This window comes from Mobula hypostoma, chromosome 17, assembly GCF_963921235.1.
Source record: "Mobula hypostoma chromosome 17, sMobHyp1.1, whole genome shotgun sequence".
Lineage (NCBI taxonomy): Eukaryota > Metazoa > Chordata > Chondrichthyes > Myliobatiformes > Myliobatidae > Mobula > Mobula hypostoma.
This window is the reverse complement of record NC_086113.1, coordinates 13,920,076-13,939,884: the sequence shown is the minus strand read 5'-3', so window position 1 is coordinate 13,939,884 and position 19,809 is coordinate 13,920,076. Positions and strand designations below refer to the sequence as shown.

General features: G+C 41.6%; 1 long non-coding RNA gene across 1 annotated transcript in view; it reads left to right on the top strand.

Moving 5' to 3' along the window:
* Nucleotides 1-31: 31 nt before the first annotated feature.
* The window catches only part of LOC134357864 (uncharacterized), a 43,489-nt gene continuing 23,711 nt past the window's right edge, over nucleotides 32-19,809 (top strand). Inside the window, exons 1-3 of the long non-coding RNA XR_010020744.1 lie at nucleotides 32-430; nucleotides 9,267-9,448; nucleotides 10,542-10,634. This is a non-coding gene — a long non-coding RNA (uncharacterized LOC134357864). The remainder of the gene's footprint in view (nucleotides 431-9,266; nucleotides 9,449-10,541; nucleotides 10,635-19,809) is intronic.

Here is a 19,809-nt window from a genome sequence, read left to right as displayed (position 1 = left end):
GCCGCTCAGATCACCTGCCTCCGCCCCCCTCCCGAGCCTGCAGCTGCCGTGCCGCGGCCCTGAGCCCACAGTGACTGGGCTGGGGCTCTCGTTCCCCCGCTGGCGTCACAATGGGTCCTTTAGGAGCGGGGGCCCCACCTGGGTGTTGTACCTTACGTTCACGGCAGCCACGTGTATGTACTTCCCAGTGGCGTTTATCTTGCAGAAAGGGACCTTTACTCATGGGGGGGATAAATGGGAAACTAAAACTTTCTTCAAAGTTCTTCCAGAGTAAAATATGAAAAGGCGTTCATAGTAGAACAGAGAAACAGGACAGAATCAATGAAAAAAACACGAAGACTGACAAACAACCAATGCGCAGAAGAAGACAAACTACAAACAAATACCGAGAGCGTGCGTTGTGGAGTCCTTGAACCATTTCAGAGTTGAGGTGAGTGAAGCTGTCCACGCTGGTTCAGAACCCTGGTGGGGAAAGTAATAATCGTCCCCGAACCTGATGTGTGGGACCTGAGGCTCCTGTAACTCCTTACTAATGACAACAGCGAGGGGGTGGGGGGCGCTTAAAGATGAAGCACACATAAATTCATCCTCATCATCTTCTTGTAAAATTAAAGGTGTCTTTTACACGCTGGTTGAACACCCAAGTTTGTGCGGTCTTTCATAGATTCTATTATGGTTATTATTCTATTGTGGATTTATTGAGTATGTCGGCGGGAAAATGAATCTCAGGGTTGTATATGTATGTACTTTCCTAATAAATTTACTTTGAACTTTCATGGTTGGCACACGAATATAAGGCACATTACCGCCATCTACCGAGGTGCAGTGTGGAGCAAAGAGAGAAATTCCCCCTTCCCCCTCCTAAAAAAACAAATAATATCAAAACATAAAGCTGTTTAGAAAGTCAAATACACAATTAGATACATTATAATGACAGTGATATCCTAGCAAACTTTCCATGTTAAACTGTATTTGATCCAAAGACCTCAATTTTGCAATTGGATGTTTCCTTTGCATCTCCTAGTAACTGCATTCAAACAATATATGCTGCACTGTTTCATGATAAGTTCACTCTTTACAAATGCCCTATCATGCATCCTAATACTAAACAAGAAATTATTCACCTAGTGTATCCAATACATAAATGTGCAAGTATAACATCTTTCTTTTTTATACCCATCTCCTAGAGTTCCCACCATCCTCTGCATTTGTATAAAAGCTGTCCCTTCCTTTCCTTGTCCCAACTTTGTTGCCACAGTGATCAAATACATTTTTTATTTATAGCTTTCACTTCACCTTAAAACAAAGGCAGCACTGCATCCTTGATTTTAAGTGATTGCTAGACTAGAATGTCTGCCACTTGGTTTCCTTCAATCCCAAGATAGGCAGGGTTAGGATAACAAATGTGTACACAGCTTGGACCCTGCAGCCTCAGCAGATGCTGTCCAATCTCAAGAAGAATTCCTGGTTTGCAGTTTGAAGTATCTGTTTTTATAAATGTCAAAATTGAGAATAAATCAAAGCATAGAAGTACATTTTCAGGGTTACATCTTCAGAAGTACATTTGTAGCCTGTTCCGAGGCTAAGATGATAGCAACCATCTCAGATGTGAATACTAATACTTTGATAATCTTTTCTTAATAATCACCTGAAACTTTGGAAGATAAACAGAAACATCTGAATGGCCTTTCACTGATCCTCTTGAACCATCTTTGTAGATATGTAAGAAACCATAATATCTAGCTTGCATATATTGCTGAGCTTCCTGTGCCACTGATATACAAGCAATCTTCATCTTGATCTTTTCTTGAAGGCTTAAAGCAACCATACTTACTTACTGCCCGTTACGCCACTGGTGTTTAGGGCAGCAATGAAGGTCCTCCATCTCTGGTGGTGTTCAGGGCTTCCTTCATCGTGTCAGTAGCTTCCTCTCAGTTTTCACTACTGTTGGTCATGCACGTTCCGGGTGAAATCTGAGGAATTCCATCGCACATCAGATGTAGAAGGATTCTTCATTGCTGTTTCCGCAACAACTTTGTTTCACCAGTGAATGTTGTTGGCACACAGCTGAACCCCTGAACCCAGAGGACCAGTGGACATCTCTTAGTGTGGCCTCTACCCTTTGACCTGTTAGCATGGGTAACCCTACCAAGCATAAAGCCCTGACTCCAGCCAACATAGTTCTCCAGGTCATTAAGGCATGCAAGCCTCCAAACCCAGCGACAACATTGTGGCCCCTTTGGAGGAAATCAACCATAAGCAAAGGGAAAAAGCATGGACGAGCAACAGGAAGAGGTACATTGAAACCATATTCCCCCTCAGACAACCCAAGGTTTTATGCCCATTCATCTCCCATCCACCTAAAACTGAAGACCTTACAAATGCACTCACTCAACACACTTCCAATGTTGCCAATATTAGAAGACCACCTTTATGTCCTCTGAACCCAATGAACCATTCCTAACTGTGAGCTGAATGAATGTAACTGTACGTCACCCATTTCTATCAGTATTGTCAAAATTGGGGATGATTTCATAGCACCGCAACAGCATCTCAATGCTCAAACTTGAACTCTGTCTAGGGCAGGGGTTCCCAACCTCTTTTATACCATGGACCAAGTGGGGGGCGGTCCACAGACCCCAGGCTGGGAATCCCTGATCTAGAGGCTTTAAGACTGCTGGTGAGGCTGACCCATAACGCACACATACATAAACAAAGGCAGAACTGATTGGAGCAATATGCATTTAAGTGACCTCCTACTTGTACCCCAGTCACATCCAGCTAAGCTTTTTTACACTTCTCTTGAATTGTATTCAGATACACCTTCCAGGTTAGCCTTGTGTTCATCCACATACCTAGAAACTTTACCACTGCCACAAATACAAGAGATGGTGCAGATGCTAGGAATCCAAAGCAAAACACACAGAATGCTGGAGGAACTCTGCAGGTCAGGTAACCTCTATGCAAATGAATAAACAGTCGCCATTTCAGGCTGAGCCTCCTCTCAAGTTCTGAAGGAATCTCGGCCTGAAATGTCAACTGTTTATTCATTTCAATGAAGACTGTCTGACCTGCTGAGTTCCTCCAGCATTTTGTGGTTGTAACTTTACCACAAATCTCTTGCTGATATACTTGAGATCAATTGTGGGTGCAATGTTTCTTTTAGAAAAACAAATAACTTGAGTCTTTGCAACAGAAAATCTAAACCCCTTCTGATGTCCCCATTCCTCATTAATAGCTGCCTGCATTTTCCTAACTATAATTTATATTCCTCCCTCTCTTCCGCAAGGTTGTGGTGTTGAGAAGCATATAATTTTACGGTTCTTTCTGAATGTTAGCACTCAATCCTGATTTTAAAAGTTGGTGGTAAGTGAGTGATGGGCTGTGATGCAATGAACAGTGTTGAGGCTGGCAGTGGGCAGTTAATGCGGGTTTGAAGATAACTTATCTGGTTACAATTAAGGTTATTGAACTATTTTTGTAGCATTGTGAGCAAGTGCAATGTACCTGTCCATTTCCATCTCCCCACTGCCCTTTCAGCATGGGTCTGAGGACCACCCACACAAAGGACTTGCTCCCATCGGATTTCCTGATGGAGTAGGCAGAAGGGAGTTCTCCTCTTGTCTCTCTGTTCTGCCAATCAATGTGGTCACAGTGCAATAATATGTACCAGCTGCTCTCATTATTCAGCACCAAGGCAAATTGATTATGAATAAGCAACATAGAAACATAGAAAATAGGTGCAGGAGTAGGCCATTCGGCCCTTCGAGCCTGCACCGCCATTTATTATGATCATGGCTGATCCTCCAACTCAGAACCCTGCCCCAGCCTTCCCTCCATACCCCCTGACCGCCGTAGCCACAAGGGCCATATCTAACTCCCTCTTAAATATAGCCAATGAACTGGCCTCAACAGTTTCCTGTGGCAGAGAATTCCACAGATTCACCACTCTCTGTGTGAAGAAGTTTTTCCTAATCTCGGTCCTAAAAGGCTTCCCCTCTATCCTCAAACTGTGACCCCTCTATCTATAACGTGAATTTTATATATAGCTCAAGTTGATTGTGTACCATTGTGCCCACGTTCGTGTCCAGGGCTGTTCAACTGAAATCTCAATACTGCGCGAGTAGTTACAATCTGAAAACAAAATTTTATTCTACAAACTATTCAAAGGGCTGCCTTGCCATCATACATGAAGTTGCCATTTTTGTATATTGATACAACATAAACTTGCAGTCAAAAGATGGTTCTTGTTCATAAAGATTAACTTTATTTGTCGCATGTGCATCGAAACGTATAGTGAAATATGTTGTTTGCGTCAATGACTAACCTAGTCTGAATATGTGCAGGGGGCAGCTCGCAAGTCTTGCTGTGCTTATGGTGCCAACATAGTGTGCCCACAACTTACTAACACCTACCCGTAGGTCTGTGGAACTTGGAGGAAACATAGGGAGAACGTACAGATTCCTTACAGACAGGGTGGGACTTGACCGCAATCACAGATCACTGGCGTGTTTCACTAACCACTGCGTTCCCATGCCACCCTCATTATCATCTAAGTGTTGTTTTAAGTATTTGATATGGAATATGGGTGGTGGGGTGGAGATGTGTCTCTACCAAAGGAGGTGTAAGGCGCTCCTTCCCTCCGCTAGCCTGCGGGTCACCCTTGGGCAAGGTGTAGCACCTACTTCGTCCCCCACCAACCGGATTAGGATCACATAAAGTAATGAGAACAGGTGCCGGTTGGTCGTTTGGGCAGCTGGTACATCTCAAGTCCTGGTTATGCAACCACTGACACCAGGCGGACAATCTCTGAAGAGTATTGATCATGGCTGGGGTCACCCGTCTTGTAAAGACACTGCCCAGAAGAAGGCAATGGCAAACCACTGCTGCAGAAAAATTTGCCAAGAACAATCATGTTCATGGAAAGACTATCATCACCTATACAGTGTCATATAACACTGTACATAACAAACGTATGATCTGCATTAATTACTGATAGTTGGTCTCAGTCGCACCAAAAATGATCAATTGCAAGTGTTATTCCTTAAAATTTCAACATTTATCCAAATTAATGTATTATCATTTCCCCTTTGTCTCTCTTTCAACTCAACCACACCCCCCCCCCGCCCCGCTGCTGACTTGATTGAATTGACCCAGTTTAATTCACACTCCATCGAACTTGATTTGTGGTCCTCGCCCTGTTAATTTCACAATGCTTCAGTCTGATTAGTGAAGGATATGTTACCAGTTTTCCTGTTCTTTCTGTTCCCAGTTGCTCTGTTTTACCAGCTGTGACATGATTAGCTTGCCATTTCAGCAATATTCATGCAATTAGAAACCTAAACTTGTAAGGGAAAGACTAATTAATGTCAGAGGCAATTAAAAGCCCAGCTGCGATTAAAATTTAGGTACAAATAGTTGCTCAGTATTTTGTGTTGCTAGTGGTGAAATTAACTGAATAATTTTATTTGGTGTATTCCCTTAATAGTTCCTTAATGCCTATTTATGCCATCGATTACACAGGACTATAATTTTAAATTAATTTCTGAATCTTCAAACCTTATGATTGCCACTGTCTCAATACTAAGTGTCAACCTACAATCTTGCACTTGAGACCTGAAGACTATGTTTCTCAGCTTGATACAGAGAGGCAGAGACAGAGGGAGATGTGCAGTACATGTTCTGGACGTAACCCCGTACTGAGTGAGCAATTTTCTTTTCTTTGGAGGTGTTGTTTTTCAGATAAGCTGGTGACCGCTCAGTCTGCTCAGCTGGATTACAAAGATCCTATGCTGCTAAGTGGAAGGTAACTAGAAGAATATGTATATGGATAGGAAATCTCTAATGTTTTTGAAGCCTCGATATTCTATTGTGTCGGAATAAAATGAACTTCCTTTATTTTGAAAAATCTATTTTTATTATCCCTTATATTTTCATTGATTAGCTGCTAATGTGGAAAACTTCACTCACTTCAACTCTGAACTGATTCCACAAACTATGGACCCATTTCAAGGACTCCACAATTCATGTTCTTCAGTATTACATATTTACTTATTAATTATATTTTTGTGTATTTGCACAGATTGTCTTCTTTTGGACATGAGTGCTCTGGAATTTTTTGAGGATGTAACTTTGAAAATGGACAAGGGAGAGCTGGTGGATGTAGTGTACCTGGACTTTCAGAAAGCCCTTGATAAGGTCCCACATAGGAGATTAGTGGGCAAAATTAGAGCATGTGGTATTGGGGGTAGGGTACTGACATGGATAGAAAATTAGTTGGCAGACAGGAAACCAAGAGTAGGAATTAACGGGTCCCTTTCAGAATGGCAGGCGGTGACTAGTGGGGTACCGCAAGGCTCGGTGCTGGGACCGCAGCTATTTATAATATACATTAATTATTTAGATGAAGGGATTAAAAGTAACAGAAAATTTGCAGATGACACAAAGCTGGGTGGCAGTGTGAAATATGCAGAGGATGTTGAGATAATGCAGGATGTCTTGAACAGGTTGGGTGAGTGGACAGATGCATAGCAGATGCAGTTTAATGTGGATAAATGTGAGATTATCCACTTTGGTGGCATGAACAGGAAGACAGATTGCTATTTGAATGGTGTCAAGTTAGGAAAAGGGGAAGTACAACAGGATCTAGATGTCCTTGTTCATTAGTCACTGAAAGTAGGCATGCTGGTACAGCAGGCAGTGAAGAAAGCTAATGGCATGTTGGCCTTCATAACAAGGGGAGTTGAGTATAGGAGCAAAGAGGTCCTTCAGCAGTTGTACAGGGCCCTGGTGAGACCATACCTGGAGTATTATCTAGTTTTGTTCTCCAAATTTGATTAAGGACATTCTAGGTATTGAGGGAGTGCAGCGTAGGTTCACGAGGTTAATTCCTGGGATGGCGGGACTGTCATATGTTGAAAGATTGGAGTGACTGGGCTTGTATACACTGGAATTTAGAAGAATGAGAGGGGATGTAATTGAAGCATGTAAGATTATTACGGGATTGGATACACTAGAGGCAGGAAGCATGTTCCCGATGTTGGGGGAGTCCAGAACCATAGGCCACGATTTGAGAATAAGGGGTAGGCCATTTAGATCGGAGTTGAGAAAAAACGTTTTCACCCAGAGAGTTGTGGATCTGTGGAATGCTCTGCTTCAGAAGGCAGTGGAGGCCAAATCTCTGGATGCTTTCAAGATAGAGTTAGATAGAGCTCTTAATGATAGCGGAGTCAAGGGATATGGGGAGAAGGCAGGAACGGGGTACTGATTGTGGATGATCAGCCATGATCACAGTGAATGGCAGTGCTGGCTTGAAGGGCCGAATGGTCTCCTGCACCTATTGTCTATTGTCCGTCGTTGTGTGTAGATTTTCATTGATTAAATTATATCTCTTTGTTCCACTGTGAATGCCTACAGGAAAATAGATCTCAAAATGCTTGGAGCTGGAAGTGTTGTAGGATTCAGATTTTTTTTTGATTTTGGAATATATAATAAGATAGCTTGGGATCGCCAATATATCTGGCTCTGAATTTATGTGCTACTGGGAAGCAGTCTTTCTCTTGCCTTGTTCATCACATGTATGTACTTAGTGAAAATTATTACATACCATAAATATAATGTGTGCAGGGTAACAAAAGCAACACAGCATCATCTGGAATTAAACCACAATCACCCGAATCAGCTGTTGAACAACAATAAACCAGAGCAGGCTTTTATTCTCCACCTATGATGCCATGTTTTAATTAAAAGGTTATAGTACACTGTATTTGTATTTTACATTTTTTAAGTTTTACTTAAGGTATAAAAACAATCAGCATTGTAGACTTGTTCTGGTGCTAGATTTTCGTGATCAGCAGATGCTTTAAAAATTTAATTATGAGCCTGGTCTTATATTTCTGCAACCAGCCTGCTGCATACTCACAATTACCTTTAATTTTCAATCCATCATGATAGATCTTTGCTTGTTTCATGATCAGCATGCGGTCACTGTGTCACGATCAAGATCTTCACTTTTCACTTTACACAGGGGTTTCTATTTTTCATTAACTTTTGCTCATTACATATGTCAGATCACTTCTCAGAACTGTCTGTGTTGTGCAGAAACTTGCGCTTCACCTGGGGATCTTTCCAGCACATTGTGGAATTTTCTATTTATGACGTCATGTCGTGCTCAAAAAAAATTTGGATTTCGGAGGTCTTCAGATTTTGGAATTTTGGATAAGAGATACTCAGCCTACATCTGGTGACATACACGTACATTGATAATAAATTTACTTTGAACTTTGATTCGATACTGCAAGCTTTCTGTGTTACTTAAACTGTTACAAAAATGCACAACAAAATGGTTTGAATTTATAAAAATCCCTTAAAAAGTAAGCAGTCAAAAAATTTTGCACTGTGCTCACAACATTATTAATTTTCTAGTATTGCATTTTTATAGTCTATAAAGTTTGTAAATATATTACAGGGCTCCTGGGGTTATGGAAAATATGATTTGCAGAATTGTGATTTCATGCAAATTCTCACATTTTAACACACTTATTAAGTTGTTTTATGGTTTTTAATGACTGTATACAGTATATATCCTGTAGCTTAATTATAAGTAGTGTTAGCATGATTAACTTGAGGAAATAAATAATTATGGCGAATGTAATGGAGTGATACAATATGGGTGGCCATAGAGAACAGACATTTCTGACTTGTGGAGAAATTAGTTTACCAGTAGTCACTGTTCCCTCTAAGCTGTGTAGGTACGCAGCCCTGTAGTAACTGAAATGCTCTTGTGCACGTAGCCTTTATTGCTAGCTACCAGCTGGTATTTTCTTTTATATTATGCTAATATCATTTTGAAATCATGCTAATATAATTGTGAAATACCCTGTAATTAATTGTTCATGAATATAATTCATCATTTTTCTAAATAATAAACATACCACAACTTTTACTTTGAAATATTTTGGACCTTCAACATATTTACTTCGTCAGTGTTCCAAGTTACAACGCTGTTACAAATTATAACAATAAACACAGAATGGAAGTCGGTAGCTCATTATTAATAAACTGCCAACCAATGAACACTGAGGCCATCTCGTCAAAGCATTTTACTTTTGCCATCATGCCTGTCAGTTGTTTTGACTTCCTGACATCGTTTACTTGTGTGTTGCTTGGATTTCCAGCATCTGCAGATTTTCTCTCATCTGTCTCTCTCTCTCATTGTAGATGCTGCCTGACCCAAGTGTTTCCCGTGTTCTGTATTTGTGTTTCAGATTTCCAGCATCTGCACTGCTTGAAGTCTCCATGGTTCCATGTTTAGTATCCGCACCTACACCACCATAAGGCCTGTCGTACAACAATCTCAGTTGGCAGTTCTACAACTCTTGGTCTGCAGTCTGTCACAGGCATTCCCTTTCCTTTCACGGTTGACGTTTAACTCTTCTAAGTTCTGACGGTAGGTCATTGACCTGAAATGTTAGCTTCCCATTTCTGCAAACGGCTGACTTCAGCATTGATGATTTTTCAGCTTTTTTGTCTTTTGAGTATGAGATCCTTCAGGCAAGATGGCTTTTAGTTACACCTAGCTGTAAAAACTTCCAGCTTGGCCTCTTCATGTTTTTTACAATCCCCATTTTCCATCACATTGAGCTAAAGATATTTCTTTTGGAATATCAGTATCTAGAATCCGTAGAACATCACAGCACAGTACAGATCCTTTGGTCCATAATGTTGCGCCAACCATTTAACCTAAGATCAATCCAACCCTTCCCTTCTGCATAGCCCCCCCCATTTTTCTCTCATCCATGTGAATCTTTTAAGTGCCCCGATGTGTCTGCCTCTACCACCACCCCTTGCACGGTGTTCTACACACCCACCACTCGCTGTATAAAAACTTACCTCTGACATCCCCCCACCCCATACTTTCCTCCAATCACCTTAAAGTTAAGTCCGCTTGTATTAGCCAATTACACCTTGACTAAATAGCAAAGTAACTAAATCAGTGAAAAGTTCTGACGCTAGCCCATTTTGTTATAAAGGTCACTTAATAAGCATCAGTACATCACTACACCTACACAGCACTTGAAATGTTAGTTTAAAATGACATTGCCACTTTTATGGCTTGGTATCTGTGAGAATTCTTTATTGCAATTAGTTACTCAGCCAGTTAGATCACATTGAAGTGACTGAAAACTAAGGGGACCTTGAATAGATATTCAAGGCAAATGATTCTGGAAATGTGAAATCAACCCCGCTTTCCATAAATCTTTGGGAGAAGCTTCTTTTTGATGTCACCTGTGGGAGGTGGGGGTGGAGGCTGTTGTTTTGTCCCTGATTGCAAAAGTCAGGATGGCCGTTCAGTGTTGTAGTTTGAACTGACAACAATAATGTGGGCTTTCAGTCCGGGTCAAAAGGTGTATTACTAAATTTGTCAAGTATATGGTCATCGGCTTAAACTCACATGTCTGTGTCATTGACCAGAGTGGCAGAGTGGGAATTTGCTCTGTGTTCCTATGAAGGAGCTAACATTATTTTGCTATTTGTTCCAGATCAGATTTGGCTGAATATTGACCTCTCATTGATTCATTGACATGGCTCCTTCAGAGCACCCTGGTGTTGTCACTATATTACTGCCTTTGAAAGTAAGTAATAGTTTGTTTCTGTGTTTTTTATATATAACTTACAAGGTAGAATTAGGTAAAGGGGCCTTTAGCATTGTCAGTGATCCCAACAATCTCTTTGACCCCCTGCCATGGGGCAGGAGATACTGTAGCATTAGGACAAGGACAGTTAGGATGGGAAATAGCTTCTTCCCCCAGCCGTGAAGCTACTGAACTCCCTGCCACCAGCCAAGTCTTTATCCTGTATGAAGTGCCAGTAGCGTTAGACTGTTCACTTTTTAACTTGTGTCATAAATGCACCTTATGCTAAATGGCAATCTTCTGGAATATATTTTATTTGTTAGCTTATTTGTGGTAATATTGCCTTTTGTGTTATGTGTGAGTTGTATGTACTGTGTTGTATACCTTGGTCTGGAGGATTGTTATTTCGTTTGGTAGTATACATGCATATGGTTAAGTGACAATGAACATGAACTTGGAGCAATTTCATCAGCCTGTTAGTTATATAACATGCACCTGAGCCCTTGAATTTGATTTACCTGCTTATCAAAATCAAGTTAATTGCAATTTATTGGGAAAACCTGATGCATTACCACCTGTGATTCATCCAATAACAGTGGTCTTTGGCAAATTTACATATTGCATTGGCACTCTGCATAGCCACAGAGTCGTGTATGGTAGGGCAGGGGGCTAAACATGCAGCCTTGAAGGGCACCTATGTTGATGTTCAGCAAGGTGGAGATGTTACCAAGCCTCATTGATTTGAAGTATCCAGCTATACAGGGAGGTAAGGAGGCCCAGAGGCCCAGGTCTTGAAGATTGATAATGAGTTTGGATGGGATGTACACAGATTTAGTTGATGAACAGCGGCCTAATATGTGAGTTCCTGTTCTCCAGAATGCACAAGATTAAGAAGTTGGCCCAGTAATGTTAAGGCTCTGCCACTGACAGACATCTTCCCATCATTGTTTCTACAGATTATGCCAAGGGTGCTGTTTTGTACTTTGAATGCAAGGGAGCCCTGTGGTATTGACTAATTCTTGCCTGCCTTGATTCTTCCAGAGAAACCCTCATGAATTCTTCCTTCAACTCTAGCCTCATTTCCAGTATTTTCCTGGTCAGATTCCCAACAAAAAGCGTTTCTTGCACTTTTTCAAAACTTTTCCAGCTATCTCTGTTTCTAAAATGTTCCCCCACTTATTCGCAGGCAGAAATGACTAATATGACAGAGCATACTTTCAAGGTGATTGGAGGAAAGTATCGGAGGGATGTCAGAAGCAGGTTTAACAGAGTGGTAGTGCATGAAACCTGCTTGTGATAGAGGCTGATACATTAGGGACATTTAAGATTCTGAGGCACATGGATAAAAGTAAAATGGAGGGCTGTGTGGGAAGGAAGAGTTAGATTAATCTTGGAGTAAGTTAAAAGGTCAGCACAACATCTTGGGCCAAAGGGTCTCTACTGTGCTGTAATGTCCTATGTTCCATGTTTAGGGAAATGGGTTCATTTTTTTTCAGCCTGGAGGATGTGCTGTTGAACAGTTCCACAACTAGGTTTGACCAATGTTGTACTAGAGTTGCTTTACATCTATCCGTCAGCCTTCCTGTTCCTACACCCCCAAACCTAAGCATCCCAATTTCTGCCCTCTCTTCGAAGGTCCTCTCCAAATAAACCCTCCTCCAAGCCCCAGGACCCAGCCAGTGACTTGATATTCAGTAACTCTTGTCCACAGTCGGACCGTGGTGGCCCACTCCTCTCCTGGCCATTCTCTGAACCAGCCTCTATACCACAACCCATATTTCTTTCAGCATGCTTCTTACCTGTGAACAAAAATATGTCATAGCCACAGGCATTGGGAGCCTGTCGTTTTTTGTAATGTGCCAACGTACATTTCTTGATATTTATTGTTTGATGTAATTAATAATCTTGGAAGGAAACTGTTTATATGGTGTAGTGGCCAATATTAACCACAACAATTGCAGCAGCCGGCAGCCCCATGATTTGTTCAACTTGCATGTTGTGCCCTCTGCTGCAGTAGTGATGGTTCCAAAGTCGAAGATATGTATTTGATCCTTTATTAGCAATTAGCAAGCATACCATCTTGTAGCAGTGAAACTTGAGAGTACCAAGTTGAGTGTAATTGATCAATCAGTAAAAGGCATGACATCTGTAGGTCCCCAGCTACGTAATGCATTGAAAAAGCATGAATATGCCCTTCGTTTTTACCACGCCCCCCCCCACTCGTGACCAGTTACCATACTAAACATAATAAAAGTGCAGCACAACACAGTACAGACAGAGAACAGATGCGCGTTTAGTATATTTTCACTTCTCTGAAAACTTGCTGTGTACATGCCTCTCTCTGGCCTGACCTGAATCCACACAGCATCGCCAGGTACTTCTCAAATTCTCAAAGAGAGCCTACCATTTACCAGAACCTTTTATTTATTCACTGGAACATTGACAGGCAGATACATTGGAGACATTTAAGAAACACTCAGATAGCCACATGGATGATAGAGAAATGGAGGGCTGTGTAGGAGGGAAGGGTTTGTTTGATCTTAGAGTAGGTTTAAAAAGTTAGCGCAACTTAAATGGCCTGTAATTGCGCAGTAATATTCTATGATTAATTTTTAAACAAAATAAACTTTATAATAGCAAAATATTTACAAGAATAAACTGCAATGAATGTCTTTTCATTGTTTACATTCTTAGTCAATGATTTTAATACTATCCTATTACATTCTACACAGCAACAGCATGGCTGCCACTCATGTAGCCCTGTGGGGTGGTATACAGGTATTATTAACCCAGTCACCGCCCAACCCAGCCTCTCCCTCTCCAGTAGCAGAGGGGGCCCAGTTCTGCAGTCCTTCTCCACTGAGCCATTAGGGTGGCTGCGCCAAGCTTCAGCGCGTCCCTCAGCTCGCGCTCCTGCAGCCGCGAATGTGGCAGTCGGCGGCATTCCTCCACGGACATCTCAATGCAGTGTCAGGCTAACAACTGGAGCAGACCACGGGGCATGATCTGAGTAGACGATCTACCAGTAACACTTGATGCTCATCTTTGTGTAAGAGAGGAAAAGTAGTACTGTCGCTTCAATGTCTGCATCAGTTTGCAATCGCAATCATAGCCCACACCTTCGAAAAACAATGCAAGGGAGATGATGCCCTGGGGTAATACATTCCTGTTACTTTTTTGCTCCTTTACATCATGGAATGAATTCCTGTCACTTGAAGCACAAAAGTGAGGGGAAAAAAGAGGCCCTTTTCTGGAACATCGTTATAATAGAATTTAATCATTAAGATTTTGCAGACATGTTTCCAACAATAGTAATTTTTAAATATTTTAGTATTGTCCTTGCATTGCTTTACTTGCCTCTGGCAAAATAGTTAATATAAGTTCATCTAATTGCAATTGAATATCTTGGAGATGATGAAAAGCAGCATCGATGATCTGGGGAGTAAGTTATGGCCAAATCTCCTTGCCAATAATTGGTTGAAAATCCTTGGAGAGACAGGATGCGGTGAGATTGTGGGGGGACTGCTGCACTTTGCTTGGATACTTTGAAATTTGAGAAACTTCTGGTACAGTTCAACTGGCATAACAAGGAAAGATGCATTAATAATGAGCATGCTGGAAGCTTGTTTTTGCAAAGTGGTTTGTTGAGCTTGTCATTGCCCCAAGTTCAGAGCCAGCCTGCCAAATGTGCTTACAGGTGATTGATGTGGTAGGGTAGAGGGTTGAGTCATGGGGTGCTTCAATTGGAGATGAAAACCATTTCCCTGACAACAGCCGTTGAGATTAATCACACTAATAGTACATCATGAAGATGGCCTGTCTGGGCATATGTTAGATAATTTATTTTGAGTTCAGCTGCTGGATCTCTGTTGAAGAGTCAGGTTGACAACTCGGTTGAATACAAACCACGATGAAGATTGGTTAAATTGATTGAAATTAGATATTCTTCAATGATATCTATTTTCCTTGAGCTGCAGGGACAAACAACCTTTCAAACAGCGGTCCACGAACCCCTCAGTTAACAGTAAGTAGCATAAAAAGGTTGGGAACTTTGCTCTAAAGTAAGACATAGGAACAGAATTAGGCCATTTGGCCCATTGAGTCTGCTCCGCCATTCAATCAGGGCTAATCCTTTTTTCCCCTCCTCAACTCCATTCCCTGGCCTACTCCCCATAACCTTTGATGCCATGTTCAATCAAGAACCTATCAAGCTCTGCCTTAAATACACCCAGCGATCTGGCCTTCATGCCTGCCTATGGTAACAAGTTCACCACCCTCTGGCTAAAGAAATTTCTCCGCATCTGTTTTAAATGGACCCCCCCCCCCCTCTATTCAGAGGCTGTGCCCTCTTGTCCTAGACTTCCTCCACCATGGGAAACATCCCATTCCACATCCCTTTCCATATCTAGGCCTTTTAACATTAGAAAGGTTTCAATGAGATCACCCCTCATCCTTCTAAATTCCAGTAAGTACAGACCCAGAGCTATCCAACGTTCCTCGTATGATAACCTTTTCATTCCCACAATCATCGTTGTGAACTGCCTCTGAACCCTCTCAAATGCGGCACATCTTTTCTTAGATGAGGAGCCCAAAACTGTTCACAATACTCAAGGTGAGTCCTCACCAGTGACTTATAAAGCCTCAGCATCACATGCTTGCTCATGTGTTCTAGACCTATCTTAGTGTTTCTGAAAGAACAATAGCCTTAGCAGTGTATGAATGCAGGATCAGAGAGGTGAGAGGATGTCACGGAGAAATGGGCAGTCTGTGTTAGTTTGGTGTCTGGTGATAATCTAGCCAACCCTGAATCTTCAAGTGAATTACAGGAAAAAAAAATTGACAGCTTGTCATTTTTATCTTTGATACTATTCGGTTCCACTGTTCAGTCATAGCACCGTACAGGCCCTTCAGCCCACGGGTTCAAGTTTATTCTCGTTTCAGCAGTATACATTGGCAGGCCAGTGATCTAGTAGCTTCCGCACTGGACTTTGAGGTGAATGGTCCCGCGTTCGAATCTGGCCGGCTCCTTGCACACGTCTGGGTTGAGCGTTGAGCTGGTAACCTGGCCTAATTTTTTTTTAAAAAGACAAATACTAAAGAAACAGCAAGTTTGCTGACCAATGCACCACAAGAAGCGGAGAGGACAAAAAAAAACCATATACATAACTAAACGAAATAACATTCTTCCAGACCAAAGTGTGTATAACTCTCACACACAACACTTAATTTATTTGTGGTAATATTACTTTATCAAACAATGAGGTGCATTTGCATCACAAGTTTAAACAATAAACAGTATAATGCCACTGGAACTTGGTACGTGAGGAGACCTGAGTGATGGCAGGGAGTTGAGTAGTCCCATAGCATGGGTGAAGAAGCTGTTTCTCATCCTAACGGTCCTCAGTCCTTGCTCTAATGCTACGTACCTCCTGCCTGATAGTATGGGAATCAAAGAGATTGTTGGATGGATGGTGATCCTCTCACCCCCACTCTCTTTTTTTAAAATAAAACTTCTCTCCGATATCCATCCTACACTTTCCTCCAAACACCTTAAAGTTATGCCCCTCCTTGATTGTTCATTTTCATCCTGAGAAAAAGTTTCTGGCTGTCCATTCTATCCATGCCTCTTAACATCTTGTACACCTGTATCAAGTCACCTCCCGTATAATGAGAAAGGCCCTAACTTGTTTAACCTATCCTCATAAGACATACGAGGTCATTCTTACCCTCAGCCATTAGGCTCTATAATGAATCAAAACTATAGCAGGGGAAGTGATGATCCCCCCTCCTGTTAGACTGTTTGAGGTAACTTATTTTTTATTCTTTCTAAATCTCTTCTGCATCCTCCCCAAAGCTTCCACATCCTTCCTATAATGAGGTAACCAGAACGCAACACAATGCTCCAAGCAAGAGTGATCTAACCACATTTTCACCCTCCCCCCACCAATTTTCCTCCTTGTACCAAATGATCTATGTAAAAAGTAAAGTCACGAAAGCCAAGAATCTGGGCTCATCCACAACTATTATTTTGAGTAAATTGAAATCTTATCAACATTACGACTATTTGATGTTAAGGATTAAAAAAAATTAAAGTCAAAATGATGTGTTTCTTGCAATTATCTGCCTTGCCTAGCTCTGGCTGTTCATACTTAGAAAAACTGAAAACTTCAACAATTTGATATGTCAGAAGCTTGGGTGAGAAGCGTGCAGAGAGGGAGTGTTGGACAGAAGGTGGAAAATTGCATTATATGTGGGAGATAGGCCTGTGGGATCTAGTTATACTATGAGCTGTTATGCAGTTGTATCTAGAAGAAACTAACTAGTAATTAATTGTCAACCCATTTCTCCTGAGAGGTTATGAACATACAGCCAAATATACCAGATTGAAATTGGGATGAAAATGTAAATGGGTATATCAGTAATTTTGCAGATTGTTGGAGATGTAGAAGAGGACTGTCAAATGATATACTTCAGGAAATAGATCAACTACAGATATTAATCAGCAGGGAAATGGCAAATGAAGATTAATCTCGGCATATGTGAGAAGCTGCAATTTGATTAAAGATTAGCTTTACTTGTAACAGCTACATCAAAATATATAGGTTTGATTGATTTAAGTGCTGGGACGAATTGGAAAGGTTGGGTACCAGCCCAGTCGAGGCATTGGGACCTGAGCCCAAGAATGAAGTGAAGTGGGTCCAAAAGCAAGCAATAACCCGAGGTTTGGACAATTTAAGTGCCGGGCCAGATTGAAAAGGTCAGGGTATCGGGCTGGAGGTGAGGGACAAGTCAGTTCAGCTCGCTGCTCCCCAAGGTTAACTCGACTCTGTACTGAACTGAAACTGTGGCCTGCAACCAGTGGACTACTGGATCGGCTGCTGTGATAACTGGCTTCACGGCTGTGGGCTGACTTTCGTGAACTTCCGTTCATAACTTGATTTTGTTGTTTGCACGATTTTCCTTCTGCACATTGGGTGTTTGACGGTCTCTTTTGTTTGAATGGGTTCTATTGGGTTTCTTGGTTTTGTGGCTCCCTGGAAGGAGATGAATCTCAAGGTTGTATATAGTATACATACTTTGATAATAAATGTGCTTGGAACTTGAACTTTGAAACATACAGTGAAATGCATCAACGATCGACATAGTCCACATATGTGCTGGGAGCAGACCACAAATTTCACCATGCTACCAGTGCCAGTATAGCATGCCCACAACTTGCTAACTCTAACCCATACGTCTTTTGGAATGTGAGCACCTGGAGAAAATCCACACAGTCATGGGGGAGAACACACAAGCACTTTACAGACAGCGGTCGGAATTGAACCCAAATCTTGCAGTTGGCACTGTAAAGCGTTATACTAAACTGCTTTTGAAGGGGCGAGTATGCAGATAATGGCAGGACCCTTATCAGCACTGATGTACAGAGGGATCTTGAAGTCCAAGTCCATAGCTCCCTGATATGGTGATAATGAAGGCATGCTGTTGAACATGCTTGCCTTCATTGATTGAGCTGTTCTGTATTAGAGTAAGTCTACGTCCACACTACACCGGATAATTTTGAAAACGAAGCTTTTTCTCTTCATTTAGACCCTTCGTCCATACTGAAACAGCGTTTTCATCCCCCAAAAATGGAGATTTTCGAAAACACTCTCCAGAGTGTGTAAATTTGAAAACGATTGTTTTGCGTTGTAGTGTGGACGGGGTAAATGGAGAGATTTAAAAACATCATGACAACACCACAACAACAATGCTTTTTCTGCTTCTGCTTGGTACTGCGCAAGCACTGCCAGACGGCTGTTATAACGCGCAGTCGGTGTGAATGGCGTGAGAGTTAAATTGTAAAGTGAGCTTTTTTGACTAGATCCCCTAATTTGATTTGATTGAGTCTATCTTTAAAAATATTAGTGTCAGAAATACTGCGCAGGTCTGGTGGCAGAAGATTCCACTCTCTTGTTGATCTTGGGTAGAGGACGGCTTCATGCGTGTGTCATTTACTTTATTGTCTACGTTAATAGTTTGTTTGGAATTAAACATCTCCACTGCTTTGCTGACTTTGTAGTCATTTGTAACTCGCAGAAACAGCTCAACTTCATTGTCTGTCTAAATGAGGAAGTCCGGTCTGATTTTTCCAGCAGAGGTTTTTTTTGTATTCCTTGAAGACATTGTTGAAAACTTTCTTTCAGTGTTGTTGTTGGTACTCTAGTTTTATTCTATGGAAATAGCACAACGCCGCCGAGGAAACATAAATATTATACCGTTTCCTCTTCGCTTGTTTTCTGTAGATGTGTCTGCACGTGCCCAGTAGGAGTAGATTCGCCCAAGTATCCGTTCTGGTGCGGACAGAGATATTTTGAAAAACGTGTTGTGTGGACACCTGTCGTTTTTACTCGAAACCAGTGTTTTCAAAATTATCTGGTCTAGTGTGGTCGTAGCCTAAGAAAGTCATCTTCCAGGTATACAAAATATTGTTTATGCTTACTTGGAGTATTGCTAGCAATTTGGGCTCCTCCACTACAGGATGTGCAGACCTTGAAAAGTGTACAGGAGAGTTTCACCAGGATGCTACCTGGATAAGAGAGCATGAGCTTATAAGGAGAGCTCAGACAAATTGATATTGTTTTCTCTGGAATGTCAGGATGTGAGGTAGACCTGGTGGGAGTTAGTTTTTAAAAATATGAGAAACATAGAGTTGTCAGTCAATCTTTTTCCTGGAGTAGAAATGTCAAACACTAGAAGATATATATTTAACATGAGAGAGGGGCAAGTGTAAAGGAGCGCTGTGCAGAGATTTTTACACAGTGGTAGGTGCATGAAATAAGCTGGTGAAGAGATGGTGGAAACAGATATAGTAGTACACCATACAGAGAGAGGCCTTCAGATAGATACAGGAATATGCAGGGTTAGGAATCGCAGGCAGGCTGAAGAGTTTAGTTTAATTTGGCATAGTTTAGTCCAGTCAGTGTGAGTTGAAGGCCTGCTGTACTGTTCTGTGTTGTATCGGAAGGTGTAGCTCACTTCCAGACAGCCTGTCAAGTTCGCCAGCTGTAGTTGTGTACCTGATGGCAAACCCACGTAAAGATCATTGAAATTCACCCATAGTTCCTCAGTGGCATAATGGACAATGATCGACAAGTTCCATTTTCTTGAGTCAATTTTTTTCAATAGCTCAGTGGAT